Source organism: Aulonocara stuartgranti (genome assembly GCF_965226115.1).
Source record: "Aulonocara stuartgranti genome assembly, chromosome: 3".
NCBI classification, from domain to species: Eukaryota; Metazoa; Chordata; class Actinopteri; order Cichliformes; family Cichlidae; genus Aulonocara; species Aulonocara stuartgranti.
Window position 1 is genome coordinate 4,287,719 of NC_138941.1, and position 12,368 is coordinate 4,300,086.

The following is a 12,368-nucleotide window of genomic DNA, read 5'->3' on the forward strand; positions in this document are numbered from 1 at the left end:
AAAAGAGGCTCCCTTATCAAGAGCATCCCAGCACTGTAGTTCCATTAAAATCAGTTTCCTTTATTTTATCTTATCATGTCAGAGGCCAACTGAAACCAAGTCCATCTATATAAAAACACCCCATCAGACACACAGTAGTTTCCTCAGCACTTCACAACTGCCGCAAGGTATAGCGTTTTAACTTTTTATTTTTTCGGATCCCAGACACAGCGGTGTGAGGTAGTTAGCACACAGTTTGGACGTGTAGAAAACATTGCTTGTTTGGAACACATCAGCAGAGAGGTAGAGTTCATAGCTGTTCATAAGAGTTTAATTTAATCAAACCTCATTTTACGGATCTAAGTGGCTCCTCATCACTAGCCAATTCACCATTTTATTTAAATATCTGAATTTTCGGAATGAGGATCCAAGCGGGACACAGAGGCTGCTTTAACGCACCAGAATGCAAATATAAATAAAAGCCTGACTATCCTGAGAGCCTAGCTGCAGCGACACCTTTCTTTCACACGGATTCCTGGATGTGCGTCGGATCCGACTTTGCTACCCGCACAGAGCGTTTCTGACAGTCGGGCGCTGCTTATACAATAGAGAAAAGCAACAATACACCGTGTTTCTCTGCTCCAAGGTAAGGATGTCTGTTATACCCAGCGCATAAATGTCTCTGTGTTAACGCTGATTATTCAAACCCTGTTGAAAATGTGACACATTTGTTATCCAAAAACATTTCCTCTAAATTTGCAAAGTTACTGATTTAAAAATTATATTTTTGAATTTTTAATTGCATGACAAACATACAATAGACTCTTGAGCATATTTATATAGCTAAATACACAATGGTATAACCGTGCTAAATAAAAGAGGCCCAAGTACCAAAGCACTCTAATGCAAGCCTCTAAACTGCATGTTGATAAGTACATGAAGCGTACCTCTACAGCTGAAAACAGATTGTATCCATACTTTGAGGATCTGCTGAATTGTTTTTAATGGCACTTTTTTTTTTTGATGAACTGCAGATGATGATGAATTCCTCTTTATTGTAGAAACAGTCCCTAAGCTGTTGTTGCTCATACTTACTGAGTTCCCTAGCTACTTCCTTACTATGTCAGTAAACTTTTTGAAAAGGAAGCTGCTGTAGATTTAAAGAAACACCTTAATTGAAGCAAAGGCAAAAAAAAATTGGAATGAATTTTATGTGACTGTAAAGCCAACAATAAGTGAAAATCCAAAAACGCCTCCAATCCTAATGATCTCCCCCTCTCTCTCTCTCTCTCTGTGTGTGTGTGTGTGTGTGTGTGTGTGTCCTCACAGAAGGAAGGTCACGACAGGAGCTTTTTTCAATCAGTTTTTTACAAGAAGTGTAGCTCATACAATGGTATAAATGTATTATTTGCGATACTTTATAAATATGAACCTCTAAAGATTTTGAGTTCGTGCACATTGTGAATCAAGAATCTAAATATTTGTATCACAATGATTTCTATAAAAGCATTTTGTTTATGGGGATAATGTGACAAATCTTTTGTGACCCTATTAATGATCAATGGTGATTAAAGAGGAACCCTGGCTCTGGACATTTTCATGACAAGTGACAGCGCTGACATCTACTAACGAGAGAACATGTTTTATCATCATAAACACGGTGATAAGACGCACCGTTAAAGCGTCACTTCAGTAATGTTGACTCATGTTTTTAATAGATGACTTAAAACACTAAACTCTCATTTCTGTGGTTATTTTAAGTTTACAGAATATAACATGTGGTAAGACGACGAGTTTTACTTCTCATGTTATGTGTATCTATTTATCATGTATGCTACTTTGCTCTGTGGACTGTAAAATGTTTCATTGTGTTCATGAAATAAACCAGACTTTCACTGTCTGCATCTTTTACTGTTTTTCTGCTTTTGTTCACTCCAAGTTTGACAAAACCTACAGATATCCAGAGTTAACTCGCTAACAATGCGGAGCAGTCTCAGTGTATTTAGCTGCTTTTTCCCTGAACACAACCAATCGAGAGAAACGCCTGTAGGCCTCACTTTGGTCATTTTGAACGCTGAAGGAGATTTGTTCAATAGACACCTTATACTAGTGTTTCCTGCACTTAATCCATCACTACTATGTTCTATATAAATCCAGATTCCTTTTATAGTTTGCAGTGAAATTTGTTAAACCGTTGCTTAATGGGACAGAAGTACAAGTCGCTCTTTACTAACACATTTGTAGATGAGTTTAATGCTGAACAACACAGCTAGCAGTCTCACACACTCTTTAGGTTTTTCAAGTTATGTGTGTAAGGGTTTAGTCTATCAAACCTTACCCTTTTCTCCCCAGTATCACAATAGTATGACTCCCAAAGTACAGCTCAGTAAACAACCTATGACTCTAAAGCCAGAACAGAAAGATACAGTTGGAAGATGAATGATTGCGTTTTTATGATGTGTAGTAAAACGACCCCCTCTTCTTCTTCTCTGTGTTGTTCTTGTGTGTGTGTGTGTGTGTGTGTGTGTGTGTGTGTGTGTGTGTGTGTGTGTGCGTGCCTTAGAAGTCAAATAATACATTAGCCATACTTAAAAAAACATCTGAATTTCATTTAGAACTGAGATTCTAAGTTGTAAGGAGGAATCTTATGCACAGCCAGAAACATGTTTCCCCACTTTCACAATGCTGAGGTGCCAAATCCACAACCCCAAACAAATGGTTTATTACACGCAGGTGTGAAGGGCAAGCTTTACTTACACAGCCTCACACACAGTAGATTTTTAAAGTTTTTTTGGGTACAGTGGTTTAGCCACAGATGCAACATCCACTTTTGATAAAGATCACTCCACCTGTTTATTTCTTAAGAAATTAAGCATCTTTATTAAGCTCTTATTTATACATGTCTACACATTAATAGACACCGTGTGCTCTGAGACATTATAGTCTTCTACTTCTGCTTCCATCGGTTTGCATTTTAAACTCCCAGCCTTTCAGTTTGTTATGAACGACTTTATATCACAAAATGTTAGAAATATAAAGTGAACCATGCGACTTTTTTTTTTTTTTTTCTGTTTGATGGAAGGACTTAAGACACGAGTTATTTAAACAATTCTAAATGACAGTGTGATGGCCATAGTACTTTATGTGGGCCAAATGTGTTAAGGATAATGTTTATCAATGTAAAATTGCAAAGAACTTGTGGATAGAATATAACATTTTGTAAACAGTTACCTCAGAAGCTGTACTGGTAGATCTATGTATGTAAGGTAAAACTATCCACAGTACTTCCACTTAAGTAGCTAAACACATAAAGTCACCCTTACCAATAATCCGCTGCTCCTTGAAAAAGTAGCGCAAACAGACAACTGACTGAGCAATGATAAGTAGAGCTACCCGAGGCCGATACTCAAGCAGAAGAAAATTAAAAGTTGTTGTTTTTGTGGCTTGAAAAATTAAAGAAAGTATGTTTAATAATTCAACAAGACCCGCACCTTCAACACATGTACATTCAAATTTTGGAACAGGCTCAACATTGCTGTTGGTCAATAGTTTTTATCCGTTTGAAAAAGTCATTTTACGGCTTTAATGTTTCCAGCTGATAAGGAGAATGAGCGCATTTCAAATGTGCGTCCAAAGGCTTTAAACATCTGCTTTGTCTGTAACGACAGTATCAAACTACAGAGCATTGTTTTTACTAAAATTCAACATTTTCAGATGAAAATTTGGCTACTTTTTTTTCTTTACTGTAACACGCACCTCAATGCCATTTTTAGGATATTCTTGGTGATCACATTTTTTCATATTTATGCTTTTGGCACTGAGGGTATCTAATACGCATGTTGTCACTGTGTTTGTACTACCAGCTGTGAGGGCTCTGCTTTTGCTTTGAGCAGTCTGTTTTTATTTTGTCTCGTGAGTGTGTGTGTGTTTTTCAAACGAGATCCTCGTCAGTTTGATTTTGTTACCACAAACTTTGTGTGAAGTTCACAACAGAGGTAAAGAGATTTAAACACCCCAGTTTAAGGAGGCAGGCAGGGGTTGGACCACCTGCACAGGGCTGGTGAAGCAGAGAGTGTCGGGGGGAGATGTGCAACAGAAGCAGAGGGAACATTTTACAAGATGATAAATGGCAGATTTAGATGATTAAGGATTTGTTGACAAGATTAAAAGACACGTCCGTCAGAGTTCAACAACATTACAGTTTGATTAAATAAAAAAGTTTTTAGACTACACAAGGTTCATTTTCTCCTCTGATAGTAATCATATTAAACATGTCAAGAAAGAAAGAGTATAAAGAAAATAGTAAATGTGTGTCTAATTAAACTCTTCCTGTGAACCTTACATCATCCTTTAATATGTTTGGTGTTACAAACTTGAAGAAGCACGGAAAAGATCATCAGACATTAATCTAATCAGTTTGCAGCCTTCATTCATATTGAAAAGTTGAAATCTTCCCTGCTAGACCCAAGTGCAGCGTTTAACACCGTCGGCCAGAACATTTTATTACAGCTATTATTAAATGGAGAGTCCTCTTCACACACTGAGGTTAATTATGAAGCTCCACAGGCTTCTGTGCAAAGACCAGTTCTGTTTACATTATACGTGCTTTAGAAGACATAGCATACCACAGGTCAGCTCAGCAACATTTCAACTTTGGCTTGTTTTTTCTGGTTAACGTTAATTACGTAATTTAGAATTAAAGTTTAGTGTTTTTAGCATTTAGGATGGCCGTGGCGAGTAACTCAAGTGCTGTAAACATTTCATGAAACCTCATCAAAAGTTATCTGAGTTGGAAGGGTGGCTGTTAATAAGCCATTCTTAAGGAAGGAGAACAGAGAAAAATAAGGCTGAGGTGTGCCAAATTACACAAGAAATTGACTGGAAAAAGAAATCAGCTGTAATATGTCTTATGGAGTAATGATTCCAAATTTGAAATATGCATGGAAGAGGTCCGAAGAGAGATACAACAGTGAATGTCTATAGCCGTCTTTAACACAGCGTGGATACTCTACCGTGCTTTGAGGCTGGATTTCAGCCAGTGTTGTTGGAGCTCTTATCCAAATTAATCAAATTATGAATGTAGAAAAGTTCCACCAGATTTTGATCGACCATGTAATACCACGTAGTGTCTGATTAGCTTCAACTTCATTTTTCAGTACGACAATGATCGCAAACATACTGCCAATGTAGTCAAAGTATGCCTGGATGAAACAACGCATCAGTCATGGATTGATCTCTCCAGGGTTCGAACCTCAAGATAATCGAAGCAGTGTGGGATCATCTTGACAGAAAACAAAACAAAAGGCAGCCAGCATCCAAAGAAGAGTCTCGGATGTCTTTCAAGAAGCCTGCAGAACTAAGAAATTACAAGAAAGCTTACCTATTAGAGTTTAAGCTGTGTTGAAGAATGAAAGGCAGCTTTAACTGGACAAAAGGGGAAAAAAAATCCCACATTGACAGCTAACTCAAGAGACAAAAAGCATTAGAACTCAAGTCATTACCTTACTTAAGGATAAATAAGTTAATTAATTACATTAATGCATAAGCAGAAAATAACCTACAGTAACTGCTTTGCGATATGGAAGTGCAAAAGACAACTGAAAGGGAGGATAGTTTCTATATATGTGGTTTCTATTAAGGGACAGAGGAACGATAAGAAACGATAAGAAATCAAGGACAAGGAGTGTGGTGTAGATAAGTGAGGAAATCCGATCATTACTACAAATTTAGTTGAAATTTAAATATTTTAACTATGGTGCCTCCTGTGAGGGCTGTCTGTTTTCCACATTCTGCAACGGTAAAATACGACTTAGAGGCGGATATTTGTTTTACTTTATGGGCAACAGTTGTTGACAAAACTCGCCTCATGGTTGACTCTGAGAAAAAAACTCTTTCCCACAGAGGGGAATAAACTTATTCGAATATGAGCTTTTTTCCACTAAGACTTGTTTTATGGGGAGATGTACGAAATTATTTACCGGGTTACAAGCAATGATAATATCGGATGTTGACTCCTCAGCGTCATCATTTTCTATCTATTGAGAAATCCCATTGTAAAAGTAATGAAGAAAAAAACTATTCTGCCGTCTCACTCCTCCTTGACCCGTGGTGTGTGTGTGTGTGTGTGTGTGTGTGTGTGTGTGTGTGTGTGTGTGTGTGTGTGTGTGTGTGTGTGTGTGTGTGTGTGATCGTGATCGGCGGCGTTGTTTGAACGGAATGCTGACATAATATTCACGGATTCTTCCTCGCGATTGGTAGAACTGTCACAGATATCGACTCCCCTCCCGTTTCTTCTCTCATTTTATCCTAGTCTAGCGAAGCATCTGTTTTTCGCATCTTTCTCTTGACAATACCAATAGTTAGAGAGGGTTTTTTTTTTGTTTTGTTTTTTGATTGCCTTCTTGCGAACGCCGTCTGTTTTCCACATTCTGCAACGGTAAAATATGACTTTGAGACGGCTATTTGTTTTACCAAATGGACAATTGCTGTTGACAAAACTCGCCTCATGGTTGACTCTTTCCCACAGAGGGGGGTGCTTTAATAAACTTATTCGAATATGAGCTTTTTTCCTCACTAAGACTAGTTTTATGGGGAGATGTACGAAACCGGGTTACAAGCAATGATAATATCGGATGTTGACTCCTCAGCGTCATCATTTTCTATCTATTGAGAAAACTTATTGTTAAAGTATTGAAGAAAAAAACTCCTCCTTGGCCCGCGGGGTGGGGGTGGGGGTGGGTGTGTGTGTGTGTGTGTGTGTGTGTGTGTGTGTGTGCGTGTGTGTGTGTGTGTGAAACAAGATCGCCTGTCGCTGGTTTGTTTTTCAGTCTCTCAAAAGGAAAAGTAGTATTCACTAAGCGATATTTATTCATTTTTTACACATAGGCAGCCTGTAGGTTACAAGCGGATAGAAAGTTCTTCTTTTCATCACAAGCTATGGTGTATCTTAAAGGTTTTTTACAGCGTCTGTATTATAGGAAAATAAAATTACTATTGAAATCTCTACAGGAAGTCACTCTTTATTTCCATTACAAACGCCGGTGCAGCTTAAGAAAGTAAAATTACATCCGCTCTGTCTCTCTATACATCACAGAATCAGCTGCTGCATCACCGCTGTGCTTAGGGAACATGACGCAACAGGTCTGAAAATGACTAGACACTTCCGGAGTATTTCCGGTAGGGTCATAAGGTCCGGATCGAGATTGAATATGTCATATTCAAAACCTTCTTCTTTGGGAGAGCAGATCTCATCGGACACAGGAACGCTGCAGAAGGAAATCCATCTTGTGTCTGTGCCTTAGAAATTGTGACGGACTCCTCTCTCTGCTTTTTTATTCCCCTCCAACAGATGGCGCGCTTCCGGAGGTTTCCCCCCTCCCTCTAAAAACTTTTTTTCCCAACAACAGATGACGCGCTTCCGGGGGTTCACCCCTCCTTTCTCAGGGTGCAATTCGACACGGTTAGCAACAGATGGCGCGCTTCCGGGGTTCGCCCCCCTTTCTCAGGATATAATTCGTCACGCGGGGGGTTTCCCACCCCCCCTTCTCCGGATGCGATTCGTCACGCTCATTACACGCTTCCGGGGGGGAGGGGCGGGAGGTCAAAAGGTCGTGATTAGGGCCATCAATCACTTCGGATCAAATTTTGTCATAAGCTGTATGGGATTATCTCTCTCTTTTGTGTATAAATGAATGTAGGTGTGTTTCTAAGTGTGAAGGAGCCCTGGGAGAAAAGACTGAAGCTTGTGCCAAAGAACAAACAGGAAAGAAAGATCAGCATTAATGAAGACGAGCACAGAAGGAGCCCAAGCACGTGTTGCTTTTTCAGATTTCTCTAAAAGTGTGTGTTCATTTGTTCCATCCTTCACAACAAACAACAGCTGACAGACACACATGCACTCTGTGTCACTTCACAGGGGCTGATGAAAGTGGACACAGTAAAGGGAGAGCTGGACCTGCTCTACACATCCTGCACTCTGTTAACAGACTTTATTCTGCAGCATCAACAGATAAAAATATATGAAGATATAGAAACGTTTAACATTGTGACTGTTCACATTAGTGAAGCTGTTACTTTGCTGCCAGGTGGGAAAAGAAGCCTAAAGCTGAGTCTGATTAAACATCTGCTGCACCAGAGAGTTTCATGGCCCTGCTTTATCCTGTGCTTGCTGACCACCTCGTCCTGAAACCTCTTCATCATCCTCACAGTTGTGTGAAGAAAGAGGGAAGCAGGTGGAAACCATCTGTGCTGCTGTGTTCACTTGTGTGTGTGCGTCTATGGTCATATCTCATGTGTACCTACAGACAAACACAAACACCTGGCATTGCACAAGAGTCTCTATGGAGCAACCTGCAGATGTCAGAGATGTGATTAGAGGGTAAAGTGGACTAGTGAGAGCATCTATGTTGTTGTTGTCTGCTGGGGGACAGCATCAGCTCCAGAGATGCATCAGGATCAGCAAACTAATCTGCAAGGCTGCAAGTGTCACTGAAGGAGTTTGAGTCAGTGAGGGACTCAAACTCACACAGCTGGTCAAGAAGGCTCAGCAGCTGCTGTATTTCCTGAGGAGGCTGAGGAAATTTGGTATGTTGGCCAAGATCCTCAGCAGGTTCTACAGCTGCACTGTGGAGAGCAGCCTGACAGCTGCATCACTGCATGGTATGGCAGCACTACTGCAAACCGCAAACGCCTGCAGAGAGTGATAACAACTGTGGAGAAGATCATCAGGACCCCGCTGCCCTCTCTGCAGAGCAGCTACCATCACAGAGTCCAGAGGAGAGACACACCTCTGCCCTCGAGACGAAGGTTCAGAAGTGTGAAATGTAGAACATCCAGACTCAACAACTCCATCTTCCCCACTGCTATCAGACTCCTGAACAGCTGACCGACCTCAAACTGCAGTTTGCACATCAGGTCACTTTGCACACTAAGTTCATTTTGCACATTAAACTCCATGTACATCCATGTACATCGACATCTGCAGACCACACGTGTCTTCAGTTACTTATTTGTACTTATTTGCAGTTATTTATCTTTTTATTTTATTTTTTTAAGTTATTTTTTATCCTTATTTTATCTTTTTATTTATTCTTATCTTGTTCTTTTAACCATTATCTAACTTGGCATTGTGCACGGTGTGTTTAGATTCAGTTTAAATTCAGGGACACGGAGCCCCTGTTGATCCTCTACCTAATCACACGAGCCACGGTGTGAGAACGGGTGTGGGTCTCAATCAGCCAAGGTTTTGGGTGAACCCATTGTGAGATCTAGCCCCACCCTATCATGTGATTTCCTGTGATCAAATGTCCCAGGATGTGAGTGGGCGTTAAGACGTCCATGTCCCTCTTCAAGCAACTTAAAGAAGTCCAGACGCTTTTCTTTCCAAGCTCCTTCAACAACATCATTCATAGAACAACTTCCAGCTTCTTTTGCTCGGCTACAGTTTGGATGGATTTGCATTTAAAGATGCAACAAGACTAAAATGGTTAGGGTCAGGAGGTCAAAGGTCAGAGCTCCTGTGGGTCTGAGGGCGGCCTCACGCTGGAGAAGGATGAAGGAGTCTGACCTGAGCCAGTGTTTGACATGAACACATCAGCACTGCTGTCAGTGAGCCTAACGACAGCCGTTAGCATCATTTCAGTGTTTCAGTCATAAAAACACTTCCTGTCTCTGTGGTGGTTACAGTGACATCATGCAGTTTGTGCTTTGACCTCCAGAGGGCGACAAATCAGCACAGACAGAGAGCTCCATTCAAACTTTGCTGCCATCAGGAATAATTCTTCAAATATAATCATCAGTGTTTGAGCAGTTATGATATCAGGGACAATCTAGACATGTGTGACAATACTGAACATGTCACATGACACACCTCAAACATCATGTGATCCACTCTCAGTCTGCACTTTCATTCATGACTTCAACAGGTTGAAATGAGCTTTGAAGAAACATTCAGTGAAATAAATCTTTCATGGATTCATGTGAGCAGCAGATGAACTTTGTACCAACAACATCTTCAATAACAGAGTCTGAATGAAGCTCAGGTGTTGATGCTGCTCACTGATTGGACGCTTGCTTTCAGCTCTGCTCTCAGTCTTTACTGCACAGGTGAAGGTAGAAAGTGTGACTGGATCTATAGACTGGAAACAGAGAAACATGCTGAACATTTGAAGCTTTGCAGCAGAAATGTTCATGTTACAAATACAGCAGAGCTGATCTGGGATCAGTGTGTTCACACCTGCAGCTACAACAAGGTTTCATGTCTCCACACGTCAGCATGTGAACTTTACTCTGACTCAGTCTGAGCAGTCAGACGGCATATTTTTAAAGTTAACACATCAGCACACACAGAGCTGAGCCCCTCCCACCTGTGCTGAGTTTCAGGTGGAGCCCCGCCTCCTTCCAGGAAGCAGCTCACCTGTGTGTCCGTGTTTAGTGTCCAGGTGTGGAGTGGAGCTTGTTGTTGGTGTGAAGAAACTGTAAGTTTGCTTTGTTTCCTTCTTTAACAGTTTGTCTTTAGGAACTTTACTGTTTGTTCAGCTCGTGTTTGATTTCTTCACACAACAAACTGTGTGTGTTTGTATTTCCGGTCTCTCCATTAAAGTCAGTGTGTAATGTTTCCTGGCTAACATCAGCTGTGTGCAGCTTAGTTCAGCACAAATCTGCCGCTCCATAGTTCACGGTAACGGACTCACAGCTGGACCAACGAGGCCGAGTGTGTCCGCCACTCTGAGCTACGTTCGTGTTTGTGTACTTGTAGTTTGTACTTTGAGTTCACTCAGAGCCCACAGAGGACGCAGCGTACGTGATGACGTCACAGCCCTTTACCTCCTTTACTGTCACTGTGATTAATGTTTACACAGGAGACACCTGCAGAGCTCTGACGCTGAGCTAGCACACAGCATGCTAACACTAAGCTAAAGCTAGGCTAGCACACAGCATGCTAACACTAAGCTAACACTAAGCTAAAGCTAGGCTAGCCAAGAACCCAGAGTGACGTAAAGCTGAGTAAACACTGACCCCAGACCAGCACCGTGATAAAGTGAGCTGCTGCTGCTGAACTTGAACAGGTAACAAAGTGATGAGCAGTCAGGCTGCAGGTTTCTACCTGTTCATGTTTCTACAGTAGAATCACTTTGAAGTGTCTTTGTGCTGTTTCATCTTTGATTTGTGTTCATAAACACTCAGAGAAACATCACGTGACCTCATCAGGATCTGTGTTGGTGTGTGGGGCTGTACCTCAGCTTTATGTTGTTACATGCTCATTTGTTCATTTCACACAGTAACATCAAAGTAATGTTATGAGGAGTAATGAAGTAACGTACTCCATTACTTTTAATCAAAGTGTTCTGTGTAATATGTGTAATAATGACTGTTTTGAGTAATGACCAACACTGATCACAACAAAGAGGAAATGCCTCCAACATGCACAAACATTTGAGCCACAACATGCAGTTAATGTGCACAAATGTCTTTGATATGCTGCTCAGTGATGGTGGTGACTGTCAGAGCAGAGCTACTGAGAATCAATAAGTAATATCAATGATGGGATCAGAATCACTAAATTCTTCTCATCCCTGTCAGTATCATACATGTGCTGTATAATGTGATAAATGTAGAGGTGCTGGCTGTTCTCTCACTCTGCTGTTTAGCTGTAAAGGACGCCTCCCTGCCTTTGTCTCATTCATGACCTTTAATAGTCTCTTCTAACATGCAGAGATCTGTATGATCTGTTTCATAGAGTCTAACCAGCCTGTACAGGTAACAACAACAGTCACTGCATCACTGACACACAAACGTCATCTCTGTCAATAACAACATTCATACATGGAATAAAAACACATCAGTGGATCATTGCTGGAGCTGATGTTTGTGCTCCTGGTGCAAAGGCTCTCAGTTTCCTCCTTGAAATAACATCAGTGGTGGGTCAGCGACATGCTTTCTTTCCCTCTCAGGTTTAAATATCTGGGACTCTCCACCGTTTGGTTTTAGAGCTGAAGAAGCTTCTCAGATGAAACGTCTTCCAGAAACTTAAAGACGTCTCTTTTCCCTCCAAGCTCCTTAGATCACATGACCTGGATGACTGAACCTACAGACACATTGACCTGGTTTCATGGTCACATGACAGGTCAGAGGTCAGTTCCTCCTGTTAATGTGAACTCACTGAGTGTTTGTGGTTTACCTCTCAGACTGACTGAAGATGATGATGGAGGAAGAGGAGGACAGAGCAGAGTCTGCAGGGTCCAGCTGTCCGTCTGTGAGGAGTGACCGGTCCAAAGGTTATAATCCAGCCTTCAGTGGTGAACCTGGAGCAACGAGGTCAGAGAGCTGAACTCACTGAGTAACAGAAATAATTCTGCACTGACATTATAATCAGTGTTGACTCTGGTTGA

The 12,368-nt window shown here is 41.1% G+C and overlaps 3 protein-coding genes across 3 annotated transcripts in view; all 3 read left to right on the top strand.

Moving 5' to 3' along the window:
- Nucleotides 1–12,368, top strand: part of LOC309702206 (protein NLRC3-like) — a 361,701-nt gene that overhangs the window by 323,757 nt on the left and 25,576 nt on the right. The window lies entirely within an intron of this gene.
- The window catches only part of LOC309702415 (NACHT, LRR and PYD domains-containing protein 12-like), a 325,943-nt gene that overhangs the window by 121,832 nt on the left and 191,743 nt on the right, over nucleotides 1–12,368 (top strand). The window lies entirely within an intron of this gene.
- The window catches only part of LOC309702243 (protein NLRC3-like), a 237,265-nt gene continuing 235,295 nt past the window's right edge, over nucleotides 10,399–12,368 (top strand). The window contains exon 1 of the mRNA XM_082526789.1: nucleotides 10,399–10,454. The gene's annotated coding sequence lies outside the window, so the exon portion shown is untranslated. The remainder of the gene's footprint in view (nucleotides 10,455–12,368) is intronic.